This window comes from Sciurus vulgaris, assembly GCF_902686455.1.
Source record: "Sciurus vulgaris genome assembly, chromosome: 12".
Taxonomy (NCBI): domain Eukaryota; kingdom Metazoa; phylum Chordata; class Mammalia; order Rodentia; family Sciuridae; genus Sciurus; species Sciurus vulgaris.
In genome coordinates this window covers 51,069,258-51,094,099 of record NC_136473.1, presented here as the reverse complement: position 1 = coordinate 51,094,099, position 24,842 = coordinate 51,069,258, and the positions used below count along the sequence as shown (strand labels likewise).

At 40.5% G+C, this 24,842-nt stretch overlaps 1 long non-coding RNA gene and 1 pseudogene across 2 annotated transcripts in view; both read right to left on the bottom strand.

The window, feature by feature from the left end:
* Positions 1–10,836, bottom strand: part of LOC306641225 — a 28,112-nt gene extending 17,276 nt beyond the window's left edge. Inside the window, exon 1 of the long non-coding RNA XR_013758068.1 lies at positions 10,779–10,836. This is a non-coding gene — a long non-coding RNA (uncharacterized lncRNA). The remainder of the gene's footprint in view (positions 1–10,778) is intronic.
* A 10,042-nt stretch (positions 10,837–20,878) lies between these two features.
* Positions 20,879–22,763, bottom strand: LOC306641216 (dihydrofolate reductase-like; annotated as a pseudogene). The gene has a single exon. The product of its transcript is annotated as a dihydrofolate reductase-like (transcript).
* Between the last annotated feature and the right edge of the window lie 2,079 nt (positions 22,764–24,842).

Below are 24,842 nucleotides of genomic sequence, written 5' to 3'. Positions count from 1 at the left end.
ATGTGTACTATGTGAGATTGATGTGTTGCTTATATGCACAGGGATGGGATTTAATGTTGATTAAACATAGAAGGTACTAGGTACTTATTAAAAGTTTTTATGGATATATATTATTGTATGGGAGCAAGCATTCATGCACACTATACACAGAGGTAATTTTGTAAACAGTAAAGCAATTAATAGTGACAGAAGTCAAATTGGAGGAACTGGTCGAGTGTTAGTGCAGGGAATAGTTTAAGTTAGTAATATCAGCTTTGGGAGCTGAAGGTAGAATTTGTTTCTTCCCTGAATTTTTCTCTAAGAAGTTAGGTAAGTTTAAGACTTCTCTTTTGGTTTACAAGATCAAGGTAATATTTACATTATTAGGGCTCTTCACTTAAGGAGCTTGTTTTCGAGTAAGCTGACAGCTAGAAGAATAAGGAAAATAACAGTGAAGTGAAGGATGGATACTAGCTGGCCAATGATGAAAAATGGGCATTCTACTGGCTGGCCTCCAACCTCATCCCTCTACTCTGAATGACATGTCACAAGTCCATCTGGTGTGATGGCAACAACCGGTGAGAAAGGAATGTGTGGTCACCTCAGCTCCATGACAGGCACTGCAACACAACCACATAGCACTGTGGCTGGCTCTGTTATCCTTGCTACCAGTACCTCTCATGCCACCATGAGCTCTACAAGAACAGGCACCATACCCTGGCCACCACTGTCCTTCAACACCTGGGTCAGGGCCTCTCCCATGGCAGGCATTCAATTCATCTTAGATGAATGGATTAAGATTCTATTATAGTCTCAAAGTCTGGGTTCCCCACTGTAAGATTTATATGCTGAAATCCTATTCACCCAGCCTTGGGAGGTGGGGGCTTTGAGAGAGGATTAGGTCTTAAGAGCAGGGACTTCAGCAATGCAGCTAAAGCCCTTTAATAGTCATCCTCTCCCCTTTTGCCATGGGAGGACATAGTGAAAAGGTGCCACCTAACCAGACAGGTAGTGCTGGAGTTTTGAACTTGGACATCCCAAGCTTCAGAATGAAGAGAATCAAACATCTGTGATTATAAGACACATGTATTATGGCCTTCTGTTATAGATATCCAAATAGAAAAAGAGCTTCTAGCAATACCAAGATTCTTGAGTTCCCAAGTTCATGTGTCCCCAGCAAGACAGCCTCTATTACATAAAGACGTCCCACCAAGAAACCACGCAAGGAATTATGATGCTTAAGAGAGTGGACAGAAGGGAAAAGGAAGCTTTCTTGAGGTGAGGTATTTAAATACACGAACATTCTGAATTACCTGGAAGAACCAGGAGTGGGATGGGCAATTAACCAAAACTGCAGAGAATAGCAATGTGCAAATGTAAAGGCAAAATGTATTCACATACTGCAGCATTTTCATCTTGGGGGAAGTACGCTTCAAATTAATCTCTTGTTCCATAAAACAATTACTTTAAAAGTAAAAAAAATTGTGTGCCTGAAATCATTGTGTTCTTATAGACATACATGGTTATTATAGTACTATCATCTCTTAAGTTTCAGGGAATTCTAACTATATCAAGATTAAATAATAGTAACATCAAATCCTTTCTTAATCAAATGAGATGTAAACAGTTAAGGGAATAAACATTTTTAATAAATGTTCAGGTTCATTAACATTTATTGTTTTAATAAATTTTTATACAGAATAAAACCAGATATTCTGAAGGTGCAATTCTGGATTGCAAGGAAGACACAGGCAGAGCAGCCCAATAGTGAGCAAGGGAGGAAATGTTGGGAAAAGGCCAGATGTGGGCTGGGGTGCTCTAGATGCCAGACTCAGAGGTGAGCAGACAGGCATCAGAGGCCATGGACTTTAGTGGGGAAGAGTGTGAGGCTCTCTGCAGTCTGAAATTAAGATTGAAGGAGAGAAGGAAGAAGGCAGAGAGAGCATCCAGAGACCTTACGGAACTACACATCACTCAAGGTCTCAAACACAGCTCCCTCCCTCCATATCCAGTGTGGACAAAATGACAGGAACAAAAACCCTCAGATGCTAAAGCCCCCTGTGTAAAATGGCATCACTTTTGCATATTATCTACAAATGTCTTCCCTCAGACTTTAAATCTTTGCCAGATTACTTATAATGCACAACGCAAGGAGAATATCATATAGATAGTTGACCTGCTGTATCATTCAGGGTTTGGCACAGATGCTAAGCTTCTGAATGTTTCAGTCCATGTCTAGTTGAGTCCACAGAGACAGATCCTATGACTGTGGTGAGATGACTGTATTTAGAGTACGTCGGGTGCATAATTGTGAAATGGAGATGGTGTCTTCAGGGAAGGGGTATGATTACAGAATGTAAAAGTTTCAGACTGGAGACAACTCTACAGAAAGCTGTACTTCCTCATATGGACCAACCAGACTCATGATCCAATGTCTACGAGGTAATCCAGAACTTACATTGTTGTATCCACTAGTTCTATTTGAAATTTGTTATTTAAAACTTTATTTTGAAAGAAAATAATGAGAAAAATAAAAGTAGAATTTGGAGAAGGAAATAATATCAACAGGGAAAAAATAATGACATAAGCATCCAAAGAAATGGGCATAATGGTTAGAAGAGCAAAATAATGGGATGTGAAGCATTTGACAACTTTATCAAATTTAAAGCACCTGATGACAAGGGGAATCACTATGGCCACTTTATATAATTTGTTATGAATACAGGTGTCACTGGCTACCTGGCCTAGTATGTTTCCAAGTGCCTTACGTTAAGTCAAGGAATCAGCACTACTACCCTAAAAGAATATACTTTTACTCCCTTCACTTTGCAGATCAGGAAATGGGACACTAACCTGTTACCATGTCCACTAGTAGTGAACCTGGACAGCTGGGGGTTTGAGTGCAGTTTCAGGAATGGGTCCCTGGCCAGATCAACCCAGTAGTGGGAAAATTCCCTCCCCTGCCAGAATGACTGGTTTCAAGGTCAGGCACTTTCTGGCTAATGAAATATGAACAGTAGTTTATCAGGTGGTTTGGGAACTTGCATGCTCTTTCTCAAAAGACAGCTACTTGAAGCAGCCTTCTTCCACTTCCCCCTCCCACATCAGGGGAAGCACACAGCCTCAGGAATTAACAAAAGACAGCAGAGGCCATACAAGTGAGCTGGCACTGCAGAAGGCAGAATGCCAGTCACATAAGCCCATAAGCCCCCTCTGTGGCTAAAGGCAACTAGGGTCAGGGTACTCAGTTGCTGCAGACTGAACACACCCTAACAGAAACACCATCCCAACTGCAGCTGTTCCCTCTCTACTTTCTGAGCCATTTTAAAATCACATCTCTAACCATGTTCCATAAAAGCAAACCACAAAACTAGTCACAGTGAGGAGCTGGGCTCACACCCTAGCCACAGCACTTGGTAGAGTACATTAACACTACTTCTGTAGGTTCTAAAATGATTACAATAAATCCCAAGTAACTCTGTTGAGTTTTGAGGGGCACACGCTGTAGGGATAAGTAGCTTAGAAGGATAAGACTGAAGTGTGGACTTAGCTGAATGGACTTTTCTATGACCACATGAAAAATCATCATAAATTCTTCTGCTCAAGTTCGTTGATCATGGACACAGGAGCACAGGACCTGCTGAAGGGACCAACAGAGACTGTGGGACTAGGTGACAGGAAAAGGTAAGATGCATATTACTTCAGTTTACCCACAACAACCTTCTCTCTGAACATGACCCACAGATGACATACCTCTGCACAAACCACCTCCTTTGAGGAATTCATCTGGTGTCACACCAGGCCAAGTTACACTGTGCTGTTTAAAAAAAATTACCCAATCCAGTCTGTCCCTCATTCAGAAATTCAGTGCTATAACTTCTGCACTCAGAAAAAAATTCTATTTAGTATTTTGGCACCACAACAACATTCTCATCCTAATGATGCTGTGGGTAAAATAATGAATGCAGACTCCTATAAAGCTTCAGTGTCCTTGATTGTGCTCACAGAAATTCTAGCCACATGTTACCCCCTATGTCTAAGAGGCACAAGAGTTTTATTTGCTAAGTAGTGTTGTGACTTTATAAAGTTTAACAAAGGTCAAAGACATTACAAAGAAGTTTCAAATATTCTGAGTGCTCTACATTCTTCATAGTAAAAATGCCTTCTTTTCTCTGCTCTGGTACACCTTCCTATTCCATCAGAATCCAGTCATTTCATCAATGCACATGTACGGGATATTCTGTCTATGCCAGATGCTAAGTTAGATGACAGAGCTGCAAAAACCAGGAAGGAGCTGTTCTTGCCTTCAAAACCAGGACCATACAACGAAGTAAGAAATGTGGTAAGTGCTACAGTACAGATGAAGGCCCACTACCCAGACAGCTGCTTACTCACTTGTAAACAGGGTAAAATCTGAGGCCCCTCCAGTTCTGAGTAAGAGCTAAGTAGAAGCTACTGCAATACTTCAAGCCCATAATAATTTTTATAATGGTCCAACAGGAACATGGCAGAAACCACCCCAAGCATCACAACTTAGTTTGAGCACACTTAAAAACTGAGAAAAGCTGATCCCATCAAGACCACAGGAGATTAGAGTAGATTCCCACCTCGATGGGACTGTGAAAAGAGGGGGACTTATGACACTGACTTTAGAACAAAATGGAAATATTTAATCCACATCCACAAAGAGACCTCTCACCTCACAAACGACAGCGTGGACAGCCTCTGCCTTTACACAAACCCATCTGTTACTCCAGCTACTTTCCTCACTCAGACAGATTTAGATTAACACCGTTATTAGTAAATTAGTAAAGATTTAGTCCTGATCAGGAACATGTTATAAAACAGCTCTTAGCCTGTTAAACATACTAATTCAATTGTGTTGGGAATTTCAAGGTCCTTACCCAGCAACTCATACAAACAATTTGGGATGGTTTTCCAAAACTCATTGGCTTCTTGCCCAGTGGTGTTACACCAGACAAGAACGTGGCACTGCTGCAGACGTGCAGTTGGTTGATGCACTCCAGCACGAGGCTTATTATTTCCTGGAAGGTAAAGAATCCCCATCAGATACCACCAGCTGTCATACAGAATATGCTAACCTGACTTAAGGAAGTAAGTCTGGCTCACAGTGTTGTCTGTTAATCATAAAGAAAATTGAGATGGCTTATTTAAAGGACTGGAAGATAGATAATCGCACAGGAAATAAAATGTTCTTCAAATAATTCAAGTGACTTCAAATACTGAGTGCCATTTTCAAAGGGGAAGGGAAGAATTACATAAAAATACTCATTGTACAATTGTGTTTGTATGATTTAATGCTAGGCTAAATGAGTCCATCATAAATGGCAGTCTATTGTTAAGTAACCATGTTTTCTGGACAGTTTTAACTAACTTAATAGGTAACAATTCTTTCATTTTATATTATGAAATCTTTTTTCCCGTCTTTTTTTCTTGGTGTTCCTGCTGTGCTCATTGATTCACGGTGTGTGTGTGTGTGTGTGTATCACACACACACACACACACACAATTTCTTGTTTCTCATCCTTAGCATTTTTAATGCAGTTTTTTTTCCGTGCCTTGTTTGAGGGTTATGACATTTTTGTTTTGTTTTATTTTGTTTGCTTGTTTCTCATTTCTTGCTCTCTTCTTCCTTCTCCCATTAACAAGTAAGTTTCTTTGTTCTTTCCTCCACTTTTTCTTTTTTCTCCTTATTGATAACCTTCAGTTGCTATATTTATGTTCTCTCAAATCAAGTTTTAAGCATTCTCAACTTTTTTTTACCCTTCCTATCACATTTTCTTTTTTTTCTTAATGAACTATATTTCTACTATCTTTTAGAACTATTTGGTCCATGTCACTGCTGCCCCTACCATTCATGCTATTGTGGTTATTAATTATATGGATGGCATAGTTGACACCTGCCACTCACTATAATGTCACTTCTTGTTCCCAGAGTTATTTATTGTTTTTGCTGCTGGCAATTGCTGACCTTGCCATTTCTGTTTTTGGGTAATTAGTGTTGTAGATGTCACAGTAGGTACTGGGTTATTTATTATAATGCTGTATGCAGTTTGCTTCAGATGTTTTTTTAATTTTTTTCCTGCCTCTTCTGTGAAGTGCTAGTAATCTACAGAGAAACTACAAGTTCACAGGGAATTAATTCTGCTACTAAACTAAATCAAACCCAGTCAAAAGACAGTTCACCTTGATCTATACCCAAATTAACGGTCCACAAACTTCGCAACACTGTACCTAAAAATCACAGAAAAGTCAAACCCCTAGAACAAATGATTAGGTCCCAATAGGAACAATTCACAGGACCCTTAGTTTCCATTCATGGACCTTTACTTCTACAGAAAAACAGAAGACACTGTAGCAAGAGAAGGCCATGCCCTAAAAAATCCCACATGTAAGTCAATCCCAAAAGATACATAAAACCCAACCCAGAAAAACATGAAATATGAATAAACAAGGTAATACAATACCTCCTCAAGTTCATGATTCACCAGCAACTGACCCTAAAGATACTGAAAGAAAAATCACAAAAAATTCAAAAGAATGACTAGAAAAGTGATCAATGAATTCCAAGAAAAAACAAATATCATCTGAGCAAATTAGGAAGTTAATAAAGGATATGGGTGAGAAATTCAATAAGGAGTTGTACATAATGAAAAACAACCAATCATAAATCTTAGAAATGAAAGACAATAAATCCTATAATATTCATCTGAATGTCTGTTAGTGTAGACCGTGCTGCAGACACAATGTCAGAGCTGGAAGACAAAGTGCCAGCATTGAACATTCAGACACTATTTAAGGTAAGAAAATAAACATAATAGGAATAACAAGAAGTCTGGGATATTAAGGGATAAAATTTAAGAATCATTGGAATTAAAATGGGTTATGAGATACAACTAATGGCATGGATAACTTCTTCAGGGAGATAACAACAGAAAAACTTCCAAACCTTGACAATGAGATGGACATCCAAATACAGAACCCCAAATAGGCAAGATAAAAAAAAATTCTCCATAATGCATTGTAATTAAAACACCTAACAAAAAAAAAAAAATAGAATTTTAAAAGCTTCAAGAGGAAGATGTCATGCCACATTTAGAGGCAAGCCAATCAGCATTACTTCTGACTTCTCAGCATGAAATTTAAAATCCAGGAATGCTTAGAACGATGTGTCCTAAGCCCTGAAACAAAATAACTGTCAAACAAGACTGCTATATCCAGCAAAGCTATCTCTCAGAATCAGAAAAGAAATAAGAACCTTCTAAGATAAGCAGCAAGTCAAAGAATTTATAACAACTAAGCCATCACTATAAAAAAAATTACAAAAATATTCCACATGGTAAAAATTTTAGAAAACTCTAGCACTTGCAAATGAAAAAAATCTCATTTGAAGAGTAGTTAAGAAAATGAGAAACAGGACCAAATTTAACATAATAAATCAAAATGGCAAAAACTAATAAACATCTCCTTGTAATAACATTGAATGTAAATGGTCTCAACTCTCTAATTAAAAGATGTAGGCTGATAGAATGGTTTAAAAAACAAGAACTAACTGTGCTATTTGCAACAGACACACTTTACAGGCAAACACAGGCACAGGCTGACAATGAAAGGATGGAAATTGATATACCATGCAAAAGAGCCTGAAAACCAGCAAACTAGCCATTTTCATTTCCAAAGAAGCAGAAATCAAGCCTAAATTAACCAAAAGAGATCAGAAAGGTCACTTCACACTGGCAAAGGGGACAGTCCAGCAAAATGATAAAATAAAACCATATTTATGCCCCAAACATTGGTTAGCCTAACTGCATAAAACTGGTAACACTGTGATTAGAACCTCAGATAGCTCTCAGTACAAATAAAGGTGATTACAACACACCCCTCTCACCAGTCACACAGAAACTCAGTAAAGACTCTTCAAACCTAAAAAGTATTTTAAAAAAGAATTTAATAGGCATCTATAGGATATTTCCTTCAATAATATTTGAATATAATTACTTCTCAGCTGCTCATGAAAGCTTCTCCAAAACAGACCATACTTTAGGTCACAAAGCAACATTTACCAAACATGCGCACGCGCGCACACATACACAAGATGTAATTCATTACATAAATTCTGATCACAATGGAATAAAATTAAATACCAAAAGACCTAAAGAAACAATATAAACAGAGATTGAACAATACAATTTTGAATAATCAATGGGTAATAGAATAAATCAGAGGAGAAATTAAAAATTTCCTGGAATCAAATGAGAATAATGATACAACATACCAGGACCTCAAGGACACTATAAAGCCAACTGTAAAAAGAAAGTTTACAGCTATAAGCACATACATAAGAAAACCAGAAATGTCAAAAAAATAAAAAACTGAAAATCAACATAACAATGCATCTCAAGACCCTTGAAAACAGAGACAATTAAAAAAACTCCAAAACCAGTAAAAAGAAAGATATAATTGATTAGATTTGAAATCAATGTATTCAAGAATAAAAACAGAATCAATAAAAAAGAATCAATGAAACAAAGTGTTGGTTTTTCAAAAGGTTAATCAAGACTGAGAAGCCCTAAACCAAACTAACCAAAGGAAAGGAGGCAAAGTAATAAAATTACAGAAGAAAAATCACCACAGACATCACAGAAATCCAGAGGACCATTGGGAACTATTTCAGAAACTTACACTCCAACAAACTGGAAAATCTAAAAGAAATGGAAATGTTTCCAGACACATGTGGCTTGACTAAATTGAGTAAGGAGGACACAGAAAACATAAGCACCCCAGTAACTAGAAATGAAATAGAAGCAGTAGTAAAAACTCTTCCAATGAGGAAAAGACAGGACCAGAGAGATTCTCACCTGAATCTCCCAGAAATTTCAAGAACTAATTCCAAAGCTCCTCAAGTTACTCCATGAAAAAGGACTGAACACTTTAAATTCATTCTATAAACCCAGTATCTCACTCATATCAAAAACAGATAAACAGATAAAGCACATGAACTAAGGAAAACTACCAACCAACATCCCTAATGAACTCAGAAGAAAGTACTCTTAATATTAGCAAATTGTATTTAACAACAGCATGTTAAGACTGTACATCATGACCAACTTGTTTCTATCCAAGATGAAAGGCTGGTTTAACCTATGCAAATCAAAAAGTGCACCACAGAGGCCAGTCTCATACTCTGTCAAATTCATAATGACGGTGCTGGTCTTGAGTGCCTGTCTCAGTAGACAGCCTGTGAGCTGCAGGCTGTATTCCCCCAACAATCCCAGGCCATCTGAGAGAAGGGCTGCACATGCCTTCCCCCCTTTCTCCTTTGCAGTAGGACCTCACGGTTGTGCAGGTCTTTCCCACACAGCCAGGTGCCCCAGGGGGAGCCATCCCACTCCAAGCTGCAGTGGTTATTTTTCCTCTTAATCATTATATTAGGAGTGGGCATTTGACCAAACTCTGGTTAATGAGGCAAATACTCTGGTGTGGAGAGAGGTTCTGGAAACATATTCTCTCCTAAGAAAGGGCTGAGGGAAAAAGTGGTCTCCCTTCTTTCTCTGGACACTGTCCTATCTCCTATCTGGACAGAATAACTAGAGCCCTGCAGCCATCTCGCTATGGTGGCTGGCAGCCAGCCAAGAGATGGACAGTGAAGGTCCGTGACTCTGGGTCCACTCTATCTCTGGATTAACACACTGGCTTTGGAGTTTCACGAATGTGGCTCCAAAAGTAAAGGAAGTCAAAGTGAAGAGTGCGGAGGCCCACAAAGCAGTGCTGAAAACCACCAGAGCCACACGTGCTGGGCACATGCTCTGCCACTGAGCTCCTCGTCCAGTCCCCCAGCTTGTTCTCTTGAACGCATTCCTCGGGGCCACAAAAGGTTTCAGTCAGCAATGCACAGAAATATTTAGACACAAAAATGTTTTAACCAGAAAAAAATAAGCTAAAAACTCCAACATTAAATGGCTCAACTGATTATCAGTAATCCTTATAACGGAATATTAAACTATGGTCAAAATTCTATGAAGAAAATGTAGTAGTACATCAGACTTTATTAAATGAAAATTACATCCAACACAGTAGTAGTTGACCCTACTTGGCATTAACAAAATACAAATATGCTGTCAGTTCCAGTGCACACGCACACACACACAGTGTATCTGAACGGTGGACTGTAAACTATTTAAATTATCCTACTTTCACATCGCAGTACCCTCTTGTAACCTTTTCTATAACATCTATTAAATATAGAACAAATAACGTAATCTTTTAAATAGGTACTACATCATGAAAAAAACTTACTACCTAATCTGCCAGAGATACTAAAAATAAAAGTCCACTAATTTTTACAGGAAAACATCTTTCTCAATTTCCTCCCCACCCTCTCTACTCTTAGCCTGTCCTCACGTGCAGTCACCTTCACCCACTGAGGAGACCTACTGGCACCAGGGACAAGTCGGGAAAGCAGTGCCAGGCAGGAAACAAGCTCAAGGACACAAGGGATGCGTGGTCGTTGTTCTCTTGGCCCTAAGCGTGAGCTGTGACATGACGTCACATCAGCGTCCAGAATCACAGTCCCCGAGTGGAAACTACAGAGAAACCTGGACAGTAAGGGAATTAAGAGTGCAAACTCCGAACACCCACAGAAGATCAGGCGAGAGTCAAGTGCAGAATGTGTGAAACGCCCATGCGTTAGGAAAAACGTATTAAGAGGTAGGGTGCTAGCTACCAGGAGTTAAAACTGAGAAATTTAGAAAGTTTCAAGTTATCTAACGTAACAATACCTGTGTTACGGAATTCCGCGATGAAACACCATTCACTGCTTCGGCAGGCGAGTGGAGGGATCTGCGCAAGCTGCATGTCGCAGGTCCTAACGACGGTCCACGCCTTCAAGCGGAGGACACCCCGGCAGCTCACCAGCCACCGTTCCATTCGAAAACAGTAACTCCGACAGGAAAGAACAGACCGAACAGCACCACACACCCCACCGTGCTTAGGGGTTTATATAGCCCTTGACTCCCTGCTATTGGTCCAACCTTATGCTAATTAGGGTTTAGAAGAAGGACCAATGATATTGGTCCAAATTTATGTTAACTAGTGCGTGGAAACGTACTAACGCTATTGGCCCAAATTTATGCTAATTAGTGCGTGGAAACGTACTAACGCTATTGGTCCAAATTTATGCTAATTAGTGCGTGGAAACGTACTAACGCGATTGGTCCAAATTTATGCTAATTAGTGCGTGGAGACGTACTAACGCTATTGGTCAGTTTTTGTGAATATTTATTGCAGATTCATTCATAACAGTTCATCAACACAAGCATGAATGGGCTGGATGTGCTCAGCTTCAAAGCCTCGAACTCATCAAGTCTTGGGTTCCATTCCCAGTTCCAAAAGAGAAAAGACAAAAAAGATAACATCATCAAGAAACAATAAGTAAAGGAGAACGCGTGAAAAAGCAATATTTATCAATACATAAAACCTTACTCAAGACACTCTGCGGGTCTACTAGCCCCCCCCCCCCCCACCTTAGTTCATCTTACTTCTTGTGCCACCACCACCAGGAGGGAGATCTTGCATCTGCAGGGTGGGCAGTGTGGCAACCAGATCGGTGTCAACTTCTAGGAGGTGATCAGCCAGGAGGATGGCATTGATCCTACCAGCGTAAACCACGGGGACAGTCATCTGCACTTGGAGCGCATGGACATGTACTACAGCAGGGACACCAATGGCAAGTATGTGCACCTTGCTGTGCTCATGGACCTGGAGACCAGCTCTATGGACTTGATGCGCTTGGACCCTTTGGGCAGATCTTCAGGCCAGACAACTTCGTCTTTGTTCTGAGTGGTGCTGGGAACGACTGAGCCAAGGGGCACTACACAGGAAGCATGGAGCAGGTGGACTTTGCGCTGCTTGTCGTGAGAAGGAGGCAGAGAGCTCTGACTGCCTGCCGGATTTCCAAATGGCCCTCTGCCTTGGTGGAGGGACAGAGTCTGGGACTGGGAGCCTCCTCATCAGCAAGATCCAGGAGGAGTACCCAACAGGATCACGAACTCATTCAGTGTGGTGCCCTCTCCCAACTGTCAGACACAGTGGTCGAGCCCTAGTCCACCAGCATGCTTCTATTTGCAAGATATTTCATAAGTCAATACTTAAAAAAAAAAAAAAGTAAGGCTTGTAAGGGATTTAGAATGGTTGGAGGAAACTGAACAGGTGCATGTGGAAATATGTTAGGGTAACCAAATGCTTTTACATCTTATTTTTCATAGTCATACAACATGCATGGTTTGTAAAAATCTGGAGAACAATACAACTAAAAATAATAAACAATATATTATGCTCGTTAAATTTCAATATAACTGAACATTTTCTTTAAAATATTTAGATTCTAAAAAATGTTGGTAAATGCCAGTGCTACTCTATCCATAATGGTCTTGTCTCCAATTCTAGTATGTTTTCCATGTGTCTTGAAAACCCTTGTTGGGATTTTGATTTTAAAAGCATCTTTATATTCTATGCATTAATTTGGCAGCAATTCATTTTTTGAGTGAACTTTTCTTTCTATCCATGAACACTGCATAAATAACTCATGTTGTATGCTGAGCTTTGTAAAATTTTTATTGGTTGTTTTTACTTATATATGACAGCAGAATTGATTTTGATATAATTACAGAAGCATGGAATATATCTTATTCTAATTAGAGTGCCAGTCTTACATGTAGCTAGTGGTGGGATTCACTGTGTTGTTTTCATGTATGTATATGGGAAAACTATATCAGATTCATTCCATGCTCTTTCCTTTGCTTACCCCCCCCCATCCTTTCTCTTCATTCCCATTGTCTAATCTACACATTTCTATTCTCCTCTCCCCACTCCTCTTATTGTGGGTTAGCGTCCACCTTTCAGAGAAAACATTCGACCTATGGGGTCTTTGGAATGGCTTACTTCACTTAGCATGTCCATCCACATGCTGACAAATGTCATAAAGCCATTCTTCTTTACGGCTGAGTAATACTCCATTGTCTATACATATACACATTTTCTTTATCCACTCTTCTATTGAAGGGCACCTAGGTTGGTTGCATATCTCAGCTATTGTCAATTGAGTTGCTCTCCACATGGGTGTGGTGTGTTACTGAGGGATGCTGATTTTATAAGCATCAACATATACCGAGGTGTGAGACAACTGTGTGAAAAAGTGGTTCCTTTCCAAGTTTTCTGAGGATTCTCCATACTGCTTTCCAGAGTGTTTGTACCAATCTGCATTCGTGCCAGCGATGTATAAGTGCATATTGGTCAGTTCTTGAAGCCCAATTTTCATCAAGTTGTCCCCCATTTTTATTTTCCCATGGAAGGTCAGAAAGTGGGAGGTTGAGGTGGTGGGATGGGGCTGCAGCAATGAGTGGACTGCGCATCTGTAGCAGATGTCCATATCGTGTCTGGACCCGGCCTCCAAAGGATGACAGGTTGGTGCACCGTGACTCTCCTGGGCACTGTGGCTGCACCTGTACGGCAGGCTCCACCAGGCTGCAGGCTGTGCTTGCCACTTGCCATCTGAACCACCCAGGCCACAATCTGGGCTGACACTCTGCCACTCCATTGTTGGCTGCCACTTTTTGACAGGGACCAAGAGGCCAGCTGCATGGCTTAGCAGACAAGGTGAGCATGTCACCTTTACTTTACACTGGCAACTAGATGCTTTTTAAATTGAAAACGATTTCATGAAGAATATAATTTGACATATTCACAAAAGCTCTCAAATGTATGACTGAAAAGAAAAAAGGTGAACGATCAATATTTGCTTCTGCCTGTGATCAACTGAGATATCACAGATCATGGAGCCTCTGGAAGGTTCCACCATGTACTCATGTGAGAATGAGAAGGAACCAGGCAAATATATTCTTGGTCTTATTGTACAGAATAGATTTACCTTTCAGATCCACGAGACTGGCTGGTACAGGTGTAGCAGTTAGGACTGTAGTAGTCATTGAGAACTTTGGCTCCAGTATCACACTGGCCTGGATCAAGATGCAGCTCAGCACTTGCTCGTTGTGTCTGTCTCTTGCCTCAGTTTCTTCATTCATTCCTTTGTTCAGGACATGCATACTGGGAGCCTGTCCTAGGCCAGGTACAGTTCTGGGTTCTAAGAATACTTCGCCTGGTGTTGGTGTTCTCCTATAATTCTTACCTTGGAATCCTGTCCCCTGATGCAGGGTCTTGGAGGGGATCACATCAGAGCGTGGAGCCCTCAGATGGAATTAATGCCCCTATAAAATGGATCCAGAGAGCTCCCTCACTTTCCTTCCAGCCAAACTGAAGGACTTTACATAAAACTCCTGATAGATATTTTTTAACACTGTCAAGGTCATGAGAAACAGAAGACGGGAAACCAGAAGCAGACAAGAGGAAGCTAAGGAACCATAATGACCGAGCACACTGTGGGAGCCTAGATTAGTCCCTGGATCAGAAAAAGGACAGTAAAGACAAAAGAAAGCCTGGAGTTAGGTTAACAGTGATGTGCCAAAGTTGATTCTGTGGTTTGCAAAGAAATACCACAGCGATATAAAATATCACTAGAGGAAACTGAAATGGAAACTGAAGTGGGTACAGGATATACAGGAATTCTCTGCAGCAACTTCGCTGTAAACCTAAATTTATTACAAAATAAAATGGTTACTTAAACAATAATTAACACCCACACCCTCAACTCCACCCCCACCAAAACCAAAAACCTTGAATTTTCCTTTCAAAAGCAACACACTGCATTTACATATACACACACATATTTATACATTCTCCTCAGAGACTTGTTGCACTCCCCCATCAACAGAAGCCTCCACCCTCCACGGCCTCTGGGTCCCCTGAGGCCCAATGACTGGATCTTGACTCCAGAGTCTTCTACAGATGAGCCAGCATGAAATGTGCCTCCCTGGAACCTCCCGGCTGGCTGTTCTCGCCCCCTTCATCCCTATGGGGACTGATTTCCCATCAGCTCAGGGTCTCTTGAGGCAACTGCAGCAGCTGCCATGCAGGGAAGGGTGCACCTGAGCTGAATGTCGAGACAGATGTGGAAGCGAAGGGAGGGCTCATGCCCTTCCCAGTTGGTTCTCTGCACAGTCGGCAACAGGGCTAAGCCATTACCATGGGGCACTGTGTCCATAAGGCCCAGAAGGAGAGGGTGTCCCCATATTCCTAGGGAATGAAGCCTCTGGTGCCCTGTGGTTACATGAGCATCACTCTATCATAGTCCAGAAAAGTAAGATAAAGGGGTGCTGGGTGTGGGTGGCTGAGAAGGCAGGACAGGAAAGAAATGGCATGGAGGGGCATCACATCGATCTCTTCCTGCCTTCTTACAGTATGGGTGCATTGGGCATCTCAACCAAGTTCAGTGGTGGCGCAAGGCTTAGATAAACACAGTGTGGGGAGTGGACCAGATGCCTGAGTCCCCATTAAACACACACAGTCCCACAGTCCTTGGTTCTGCAGAATACTAGCTGAGTTTATAGTCCTGCTACATACTTGCTGGCTCTGGCCTCATTTCTTCCTGCTTTAAACCTCAGTTTTGTTCCTTAAAGTGGTGATGTTGGTTGGCATCTTAACAGGGTGCACCATCTGAAGGTGTACAAGGACAACATGAGTGGGCCATCATTTGGCCATGCCATGGCAGTATTGCTTGTATTTATTGAATCTTCCTATTCATGTCCTGTGAATAGCCATCTAGGGGTCACAGAGTGTTACCAGGAAGTTCATCCTGGAAGCTTGCATAAATCAATTCTCTTGCACTTCCAGGTTTCTCCATCCAGTCAGCTTTTTGGAACTGCAAGAATTGATTGGACGGACAATGACGGAAAAACTTGTAAATTTTTATGGAAGTGCAAGTAAAGAAAGCAGGGAGAATGAGCTTCAAGAAAGGCCTCGTCTGGTTTTGGGGGATGTTGGCAGGAATAACCTCTCCTGAACCAAATACTGTTTCTGAGTGGTTATGATTCTCTGGAGAGCTCTGCTTTCAGGGTGACAGAATGGGCACCAAATTTCTCTGCAAACCTCCCCCATGAATCCAGCTCTGAGACCTCACCTATGAAACTCTGATATGTCACAGACAAGCAAAGTGGCCTGGGAGAACTGCATCTGCAAATAGGACACATTGCAGTCATGTGACTCATATATAAGAGAAGCCTTGGAAGCAGCTGACCCTGTTTCCAGGTGGGGATCCTGCCAGGCAGGGGAGCAGGCTTCAGGGTGGAGATACCACAACCTCTGTTCATGTTTCCTGGGCTGTGCTCTCTCACACCATCCTTCTAAACTCCAGTCCTCTATTCAAAGAGGGATTCCTGACAGAAAGTCTTTTCCTTCCATGTCCATTTCCCTAAAAAATGTAGTAAGGCCTCCTGTGTGAGTATGAACCTGGGGTTTGCTCCTGGCTTCTGGGCCTGCTCCTTGTGTTATATTTCAGTCAATATTCAGTCAACAGACATTCAGTGAACACCTGCTATGTGGCAGGCCCTGGATTGATCCTGCATCCAGGCATCACCAGGTGTGATGCAGGAACATTCCCCCAGGAGGGCAGGAACTGAGACTCTAGGGAGAATCCTGAAAAATTGGGAAGACAAGGCAGGTGGGTAGCTCCCAGGAAAAATGTGAAATGCATTAAATGGATCTGAGAAGGTTCATAGAGTTGCAGGGAGGTGGACAGAGACAGACCCTATGAGGATGTCATAATTGGTAATAAGGGACAGGTCACATGTCATCAGAGGGAGGGTGAACCAGCAGAGGGCAGCTATTGCAGGGCTCCTGAAGTGGAAACAAACATGCCCTTCCCATTCAACAGGGTGTCAACCCTTTCTTGTTCAAACCAAGAGAGTTAGTACCGCAGCTATTGAGGGCCACAGGCCCCTTGCTGAGACTGCTCCACTTTGTTACATTCATAGCAGAGGAGGCCTTAACAAGCCCTCAATGACCAGGTGCAGGTATGCTCCAATAATGATTTTTAATGAACACTGAAATAGAAATTTCACAGTTTCTCAGTCCTTCTGCAGTGTTATGTTTTTGGCAGTTTTAAGTAGAAAATCTGAGCTGGAAGGCTTGAAAACACAAGTGGAAGGCCTCTGTGGGTCCAAAGTCTGTGATGTGCACACCCTTGTGTGCAGAGGTTGAGCAAGGCTGCTAGTGAGGGAGCAGGGCAGTGGGGTGGAAGGCAGCTGGAGATCATCAGCCAGAGGAACAGGGCCCATCCTCTCAGCTTTGGGGGCCATGCTAGGGCTGTGGGTGTTACAACATGCCCTGGAAATGACTGCCCGCACTTTGTGAAGTTATGGTGATTCTGGCCAGTAGGTGTCACCCAGGGAGTCTTGCAGGCAGGGAGCTGGTATGAGGATGTGCGTGCAGGCTGCTTCAGTTCCCTTTGTAAAAGTCGCTGTGTGATCTTGCCTGAATTCCTTTCCTTCTCTGGGCTTCTGCACTGACCTACCCTGCAGGTGATGTCTGGGCAAGGCCTGGGCTTCCGAGTCCCGCCAAAATCGCGGGTGGCCCTAGGCGGCCACGCCCCTCTCCTGCCCCTCCCTCGCCATTCCTGGAGCTCTAGGTCTCTAACCCACAGCCCAGCCTGTGACAGCACTGAACCAGCTGGAAGGGAGAGATTCAAGCTCCTTGCAAAAGGGCACAGCCCAGGTCCCAGGTTCCCAGCGCAGGAGCGGGGACAGCATGGCGCCTGCCCTGCATCGCTACTGACAGCCCTGACTGCAGAGCAGTCCTGCAAGCGATGAACACCCTCTAGGGCTGCCTGAGGGACGCGGGCCCCCTCCACCATAGCCACATGCAACCACGGTGACTGTCATTCCCGGAAATCCACCCAAGGAGCAGCAATAGGGAAGGCTCCCTGGTGTGGGGCAGTGGCAGATGCAGATGGACTGGCAGGTGCAGTGTGTGCAGGCAACCAGATGATGGCTGGCTTGCTGGCTCCTTGCCTCCCACCCTCACTAGGGAGCACAGCCGCACCCAGCTCCCCTTAGTGTTCATACTTGACAGGATCCAGATGTCACCCGTAGTGGCTTTCTAGGAATAGAGGGGCACCCCACCAGAGTGTGTGTGATGTTTTCCAACTCCAACTTATCCTAACACCACCTAGCTGCATGGGATTATCCACCACCATCAGATGTCCCTCACTCCATGTGGGTGGTTGGGCCCTAACCAGTGCCTTGACTGGAGGATACCTTGGCCTAGCCAGGGCCTGGAGGAGTGGGGCTGGAGGGCAGTGCCGCTGGGGCTGGTGCTATGCGGGGATATTTATTCCACTTTTTTCCCTGCCTGATTGTGATTATAGCTTCATTCTACTAAGACCCTTGTCCTTTGTCAGACACCTCTGTCCCATGTGTGAAGACCTTGCAGGGTTCCAGAAACTTCTCATTCCCTTTGTGCCTTCAGGTCTATGTATGATAACGGTTGGATGCTTTATCATTCCTTTCCTTGAAACCTGCCCAGACCTTTGTAAATAGTCTCTTCATTATACCTTCTTCAGTTCCCCTTTGAGTGTGTCATCTGCTTCCCACCAGGGCCCTAAGTAACACATAAATATACATTAAAATTATTTTTAACCCTATTATCACCCAAGAATTCTGCTCACATGAATTATACCCTTAAAGTTTGAATATGATGTGTCTTCTGTCATTCGTTGAACGTGTACATTTGCATGTTCTAATGTATGTGTACATGCAAAGTCTAGTAAAAACAGTTACATAGCAATTGTTCAATAACTGGGTAGAATGCAGACCTCGGTCCTAATGGATCCAAAATCTAGTTGGGTTAACTTTAGGTTCTAAAAACAATGAGAGGAAAGAAGACCAAAATACCACAGTATTAAGGTAGAGATCCTAGCTAGTTGTCCCCAAGATGTTTCCTACTCTTGAATGATAGAACTATTTACTTATATCACATAGCTCCTTGATATAATGTCTCTCTTTCCCTCTCTCCATGTACCTAGGTGCTACTAGATATGACCGATGAGATATAAAAGTGGAAATGGTGTGTGCAACATTGAGGATGTTCTTCAAAAGATGATTTGCCATTCTTTCTTTTCTTCCTGCTGGCTGAAATTAGACCTGCTGTTCAAGCTCCTTAAGGAAGGCAGAGCAACAAGACTGGAAGAGCAGAGTCCTTGACACTGGAAAGCCATGATCCCCCATTTTCACAGACAGAAATAAACTTCTACCTTATTTCAGTTACAGTTAACTTAGGTTATCTGAGATATATATAGCTAAAACTATCTCATTCACTGTGGGTATTTGTATTAGCTTCCTATTGCTAATGTAAAAAAGTTACCCCAAATTTAATGGATTAAAGCAAATGTATTGTAATTCTGCACATGAAAGCACAAAATGGGTCTCATGAGACTAAAATCAAGGTTTGGGCAAGATGGGTCTACACCAGAAGACTGTAGGGGAGAGTCTGGTTCTTTGCCTTTTCCAGCCCCTAGGCTGCTCCCATTCCTTGGCTCTTTAGAGTCTTCTTCCATCTTCAAAGCCAGCAACATCTGGCACTCATTCTTATATTGCCAGCTCACTGGTTCTTTTTATTCTGCCTCCCTCTTCCACATAAAAAGGACTTTGCTCTTCAGTTGAACCCACCCAGATAATCAGAACATCTTTCTGTTTGAAGATCAACTGATTAGCAAGCTTATTTCCATCTGCAATTTTAATTCCCCTCTGTGATATGACCTAACATTCACAGGTTTGGGTAATTAGGACATGAACACTTTTGGGGGGCCCACTGTTCTACCTACACAGTGTAAAAATTTTAAGTTTTGTAATTTATAAATGTTTTTACTTGATTTATCTTTAATACATATGCAAGTTTACAGCATTATGCTAATTGGTCATTACTCTTCACAGAACATTTAGTATTGTGCCCCATAGTTTAAAATAATTATTCATTGGCTAATTTATTCAAGTAATATTCTTGAGAATATTCTATAATATTCTTGAAAATGTTCTATGTGACAGACCCTGCATACAGTGCCTGGCCTCAAGAAGCTTACAGGTTTGTGGGAGAAGCATTTCCAAAAAGGCTGTTATACAAATGTTTAAGGGAGGCAAGGTATATGAAAGAGAGATAGCTAAACTGATAGGAAGTCTTTCTGAAAGTGCTCCTACTAAGCACTGTGATTATATATGTGAAGAAAAGTTATTCTACAAATGAATTATAATCTTTTCAAAATTTACTGGAAGTGTAAATGGGTAGAATATTTTCATTATTGAGTTTTTTCTTTATATTTTTCATAATTTGCACTTATTTACTTTTCATACAAGATTCATGTATAAATTAAGATAAAATTCAACATATTTTCAAGTTTAAATTGCACAAATTCCCTGGTGTTCCTCACTTTCCAAACACATTTGAGTACAGTAATTTATGATTCTCTAAAATCAAAAATTTTAAATTGGTTAATTTCCTGGTTAATGTCATGTTGGTGTTCCTCCTTCATTCAATGCCTATTTTCAATCCTAGAGCTTTGATGGGATGAGGTGAGAGAATTCAAAGATAGAAGTCACAGTGCATGTAAATCCTAAGATGAAGGTATAGTGCTTTGGGGATGCATATCTGGTAGAATTAAACCCCACATAGCTTATAATTCCCCATATACTCTGGAGTAGTTTGTCCATGTCCCTGGTATAGCATTTATCACTTAAATATATGTGCTTTTTGTTTGGTTTCGTTTATGTCTGACCCCACTCCTAGTCATCTTTGTGTTTTTGATACTGAAAGCAGTACCTGTCTGAAGTGTTCTTTTTTTTTTTTTTTTTTTCTGTGGGTGCTGGGGATTGAACCCAGGGCCTTGTGCTTACAAGGCAAGCACTCTACCGACTGAGCTATCTCCCCAGCCCCGTGAAGTATTCTTAATAATTATGGAAAAGGTGGAAAGTTCTCATCATTGGTAAGTCATTCCAGCACAGGGGTTTTGTGAAGAGCAAATAGAATAATGTATGTGGACTATTTCACATGGTATCTGGCATTTGATAAAGAGTACATAAAACGTAACAAAAAAATAGGGGATTCTCAGGCAAAGATTAAAGTCAGATGTCAAGGGCATAATCCACTAGAATTCTTACACCGTGCCTTTATCTTCAAGGGTAAAAGATAATTTTCATCCCTGAAATTGTCATTACAAACATATGTATAACTAAAGAGCAAACGGAGGAGAGAATGTTAACATGTTTTGCTTAGCATTAATTGGAATATTATATTTTCTAGAAAGGTTGTTGGCTTACTTTAGCTATCTTGTTGAAGGAACTGCCTCTACGACAAGTACACTTCCTACCCTAGGATAAACAACACTATTTGCAATGCCATTAGCTAGCCTGTGGCACTTGCTACACTAATTCAGGTTCATTTTAAAAATGCAAGTTAAAGATTATGAAAGAAATATAAAAATTACCTTAGTTTCTTGGTTTACATGTTACAGACACCTATTTGAACTATAGAAGCAAAAGTAGAAATTTATCATAAAGATATTAATGATTCTTTTTTCACAGAATCCAAAAGTAGGAGTGAAGTCAGGTCTCACAAATCAAGAATCAGAAACCTCTAAATGTACAGGGGTGCCTTTCCATCACTTGCCTCTGCATCTCCGTGTTTCTGTTTCATTTTGTTGCAGGGCCTACTTCTGTGCATGAAGGTGGTCTGGACTCAGAAGAGATATGAGGAGACAGATAAGCACCTGCCACAACCATTCCATTCCGTAGTGCTCAGAGAAAAAATCCTACCCCCAAAGTGTTATTCAATAAAGATTGTATTGTTCAATGTTTCTTCACATGTATAGTTAAGATAGTTACAACTGTTAATTTTTCCATGTATATAAGAACATATAATTTAGTATTATGCTGTTTTCACTTAACATATATCCATTTTCCTACATAGCTGCATAACCATTACATTTGTTTTACATGATTGTAACATTCAAGCTGATAAGTGTAATTTACTAAACCAGTTTCATATTGTTGAAAGTTTTACTTATCATTTTTGTTTTATAAAGAATAAACAACACTATATAATACAGTATTGTTTTGTTTGATTTTTGATAATTTCCTCAAGAATACTCTCAAACCTGGAAATGCTTAGTAGATGGAAATGACAATATTTATCTTTTTTTGTAAAGTTAACACAAGTCTTTTATTCTAAGGTAGAAACGTATAATTTTTCAGAGGGAGGGATAACTTGAAATAAATCAGAAAACATCTTCACATTAATCATTTTTTTCATATATTTCAAATTTGTAATTAATGCCTTTTCCTCCTGGACCTCAGAGAGAACACCTGGGTATTCTGGAAGAAGTTTATATTTCTCCAAATCAATTTCTGGAAAAAATGTGTCACTTTCAAATTCCTGCATGATCCTTGTCACAAACAGTTTAATATGACCTGGTTGATTCATGGCTTCCTTATAAACACAACTGCCTTCTACTATCCAAACCGTGTCTATTTTACTTGCTAATTCTGGCTGCTCAGTAAGTTTTAAGGCATCCTTCAGACTGTTGGCAAGAAAATGAGCTCCGTATAGAAGTTCCTTGAGTTCTCTACTGAGAACTGTATTAATTCTGTCCTTTAAAGGTCAATTCTTCTGAGGAATAGAGAGGCAAGTCTTCCTACCCTTAACCACCAGATTCTGTTTACCTTCTACTGAAGGGTTGGTGGTCATCCTTTGGAAATACTTGAATTCATTCCTGAGTGGGGGCAGGGCAGATCCCCATTTTTGCCCATGCCCATCTTCTGGGACACGGCTACGACGCAGTTTAGGGGACGAACCACAGCAGGAGCAGTGATCCCTCCCAGCTCGCCTGCTGCAGCCGGACACTGTTTGGAATTTGGCGCGAAATTGTCAATATTTGTCTTTTTAAAGAGATTGTCAGCTTACTTTTGAAAAGGACTGAAGAAACATGATGTCACTAGAGATTTATGAGTTTGACCATGATTTAAAATTTTCCAAAATTGGTAGTTTATTCACACACACTGAAAACATTTGAATTCCTTGCCATTTTAGGATAACTATATAGGAAAACACTTAAATGCAACAAGAACAACTATAAACATATAATAAGTTCCATACTGGATGAAATCAGCGATCACTCCAGCTCTGAATCAGGCTCTTTCATGTTAAATTCACCTTGATCTGGTTTTGAAAAACATTACTTTTTTTTTCCTGAAGAGTTTGGCAAAGGACTGGCTTTGGGTTTATAACCAGTTTTGTCTCTGAAATTATCTACCTAGACTTTGTCCAAGGTGCTCCATTAATGTAAATGCAATTGAACTTAATTACATTTTTCTTTCAAAATCAATTTATAAGATGTTCCTAGATCATAAAAATGCCCACAAAGAGCCAAATTGTTTTATTTCTAGCTTTGATCTTTTTATTTTTTTTTTAAATAAAGGTTTAGGTACTTACATTGTTTTACTTCAGTAGCTATATTTTAATTGACAGTAAAGTCATTCCTAGTTAAAATTGTAAAATGCACACATTTGGAATCAACACTTTTCAACATTTTTTGGTGTTAACAACTAACAGTGTTGCAAATATTTGTGGAATTTTGTTATTTCTTTTCATATAATTAGTCATTAAATAAGTTCCTTCTCTCTTTAGTACCTCAACTTATTTCCTGAATCTACTCATTGATACTGTGTTTTTGATTTATAAAATCACCAATAAATATGCTTTTAAAAAATGTCCATTTTCCATATAAAATATATAAAATCTTCCAGCAGACATTTTCATTAGCTAACTGGTGATATTTACAGTGAATGCCAAAAAGTAACTTATGAATATATAAAACATCAAATGTTTAGCATAAACTATAGCAGAAATGGTTCACAGAATGATTCATATGTTGTCTGCTAACAAAAGATCAAAAAATTGCTATTATAAGAAATTATAATTAGTATTTTGAGCTGATCAAGTAAATTTATTTCAGTTCTGTTTTATTTTCTATGTCCATGGAAGACCTAGTAAATTAAGAAAATATATAGTTTTGAATTCTGTTTGAATTTCTCTTTTTTTCCTTAGTACCTAGTTTACTTATATTTTTGTCTTTCCTTGAACTCAGTTTCTCCAGATTTTAGGTATGTTATGGGCATAAATAAAACCACTAGAATCCACTTTTGATATTGGTTTCAAAGCATGTCCTTCTTCCATCTGCTCCCCTCTGATTGCTACAAAGCTGACCAAAGGGCTATCAACTGGACAAAAGCATTTGATACAAAGAATTTGACAACCCAATAGCAAAAAACTATTCCCTGAATAATTTAAAATTGTTTGAAGCCTTTCTCCTATATATATAACTGTTCTACATTTCTATTCATTTTTGCATTCCTCCTTTGTATAGCCTTGGAAAACACAGACCAGTGTTTACAGCAGCAAAGGACATCAGGATGCCAAACAGGAAACAAGGACTTGGAAGATGCTTTGGACCTCTTAATTCCAGGCCACTTGAGAGCAGACACAGTTCATTACACAGGAAAATTGCTTGATCTTGGGAAGAGAGGGTGCTGTAGGTGAGGGAAAATGAGATAGTCACCAATACAGTTCACCTTGCAATTCAGTCGTTTTACATCTAACTAGAGAATGATTGCTGCCATGTTCCACTCTCAGATGGCAAATCATATCTCATCTCTGTTTAGCTTCTAGGGAAAAGAGTAAAGGGAAAAAAGGAGGATCCTTTACCCACTCCTTTCACCCCTCCCAATCTGCCCTTTATTCTTCATCACAACAAATCCTTTGTTTAAATTCTTTTGAACTTGATAAACAAAATCATACCCAGGGATTTTCCAGGACAAGATTGTAAAGCATAAAAAATATGTAAATATTCA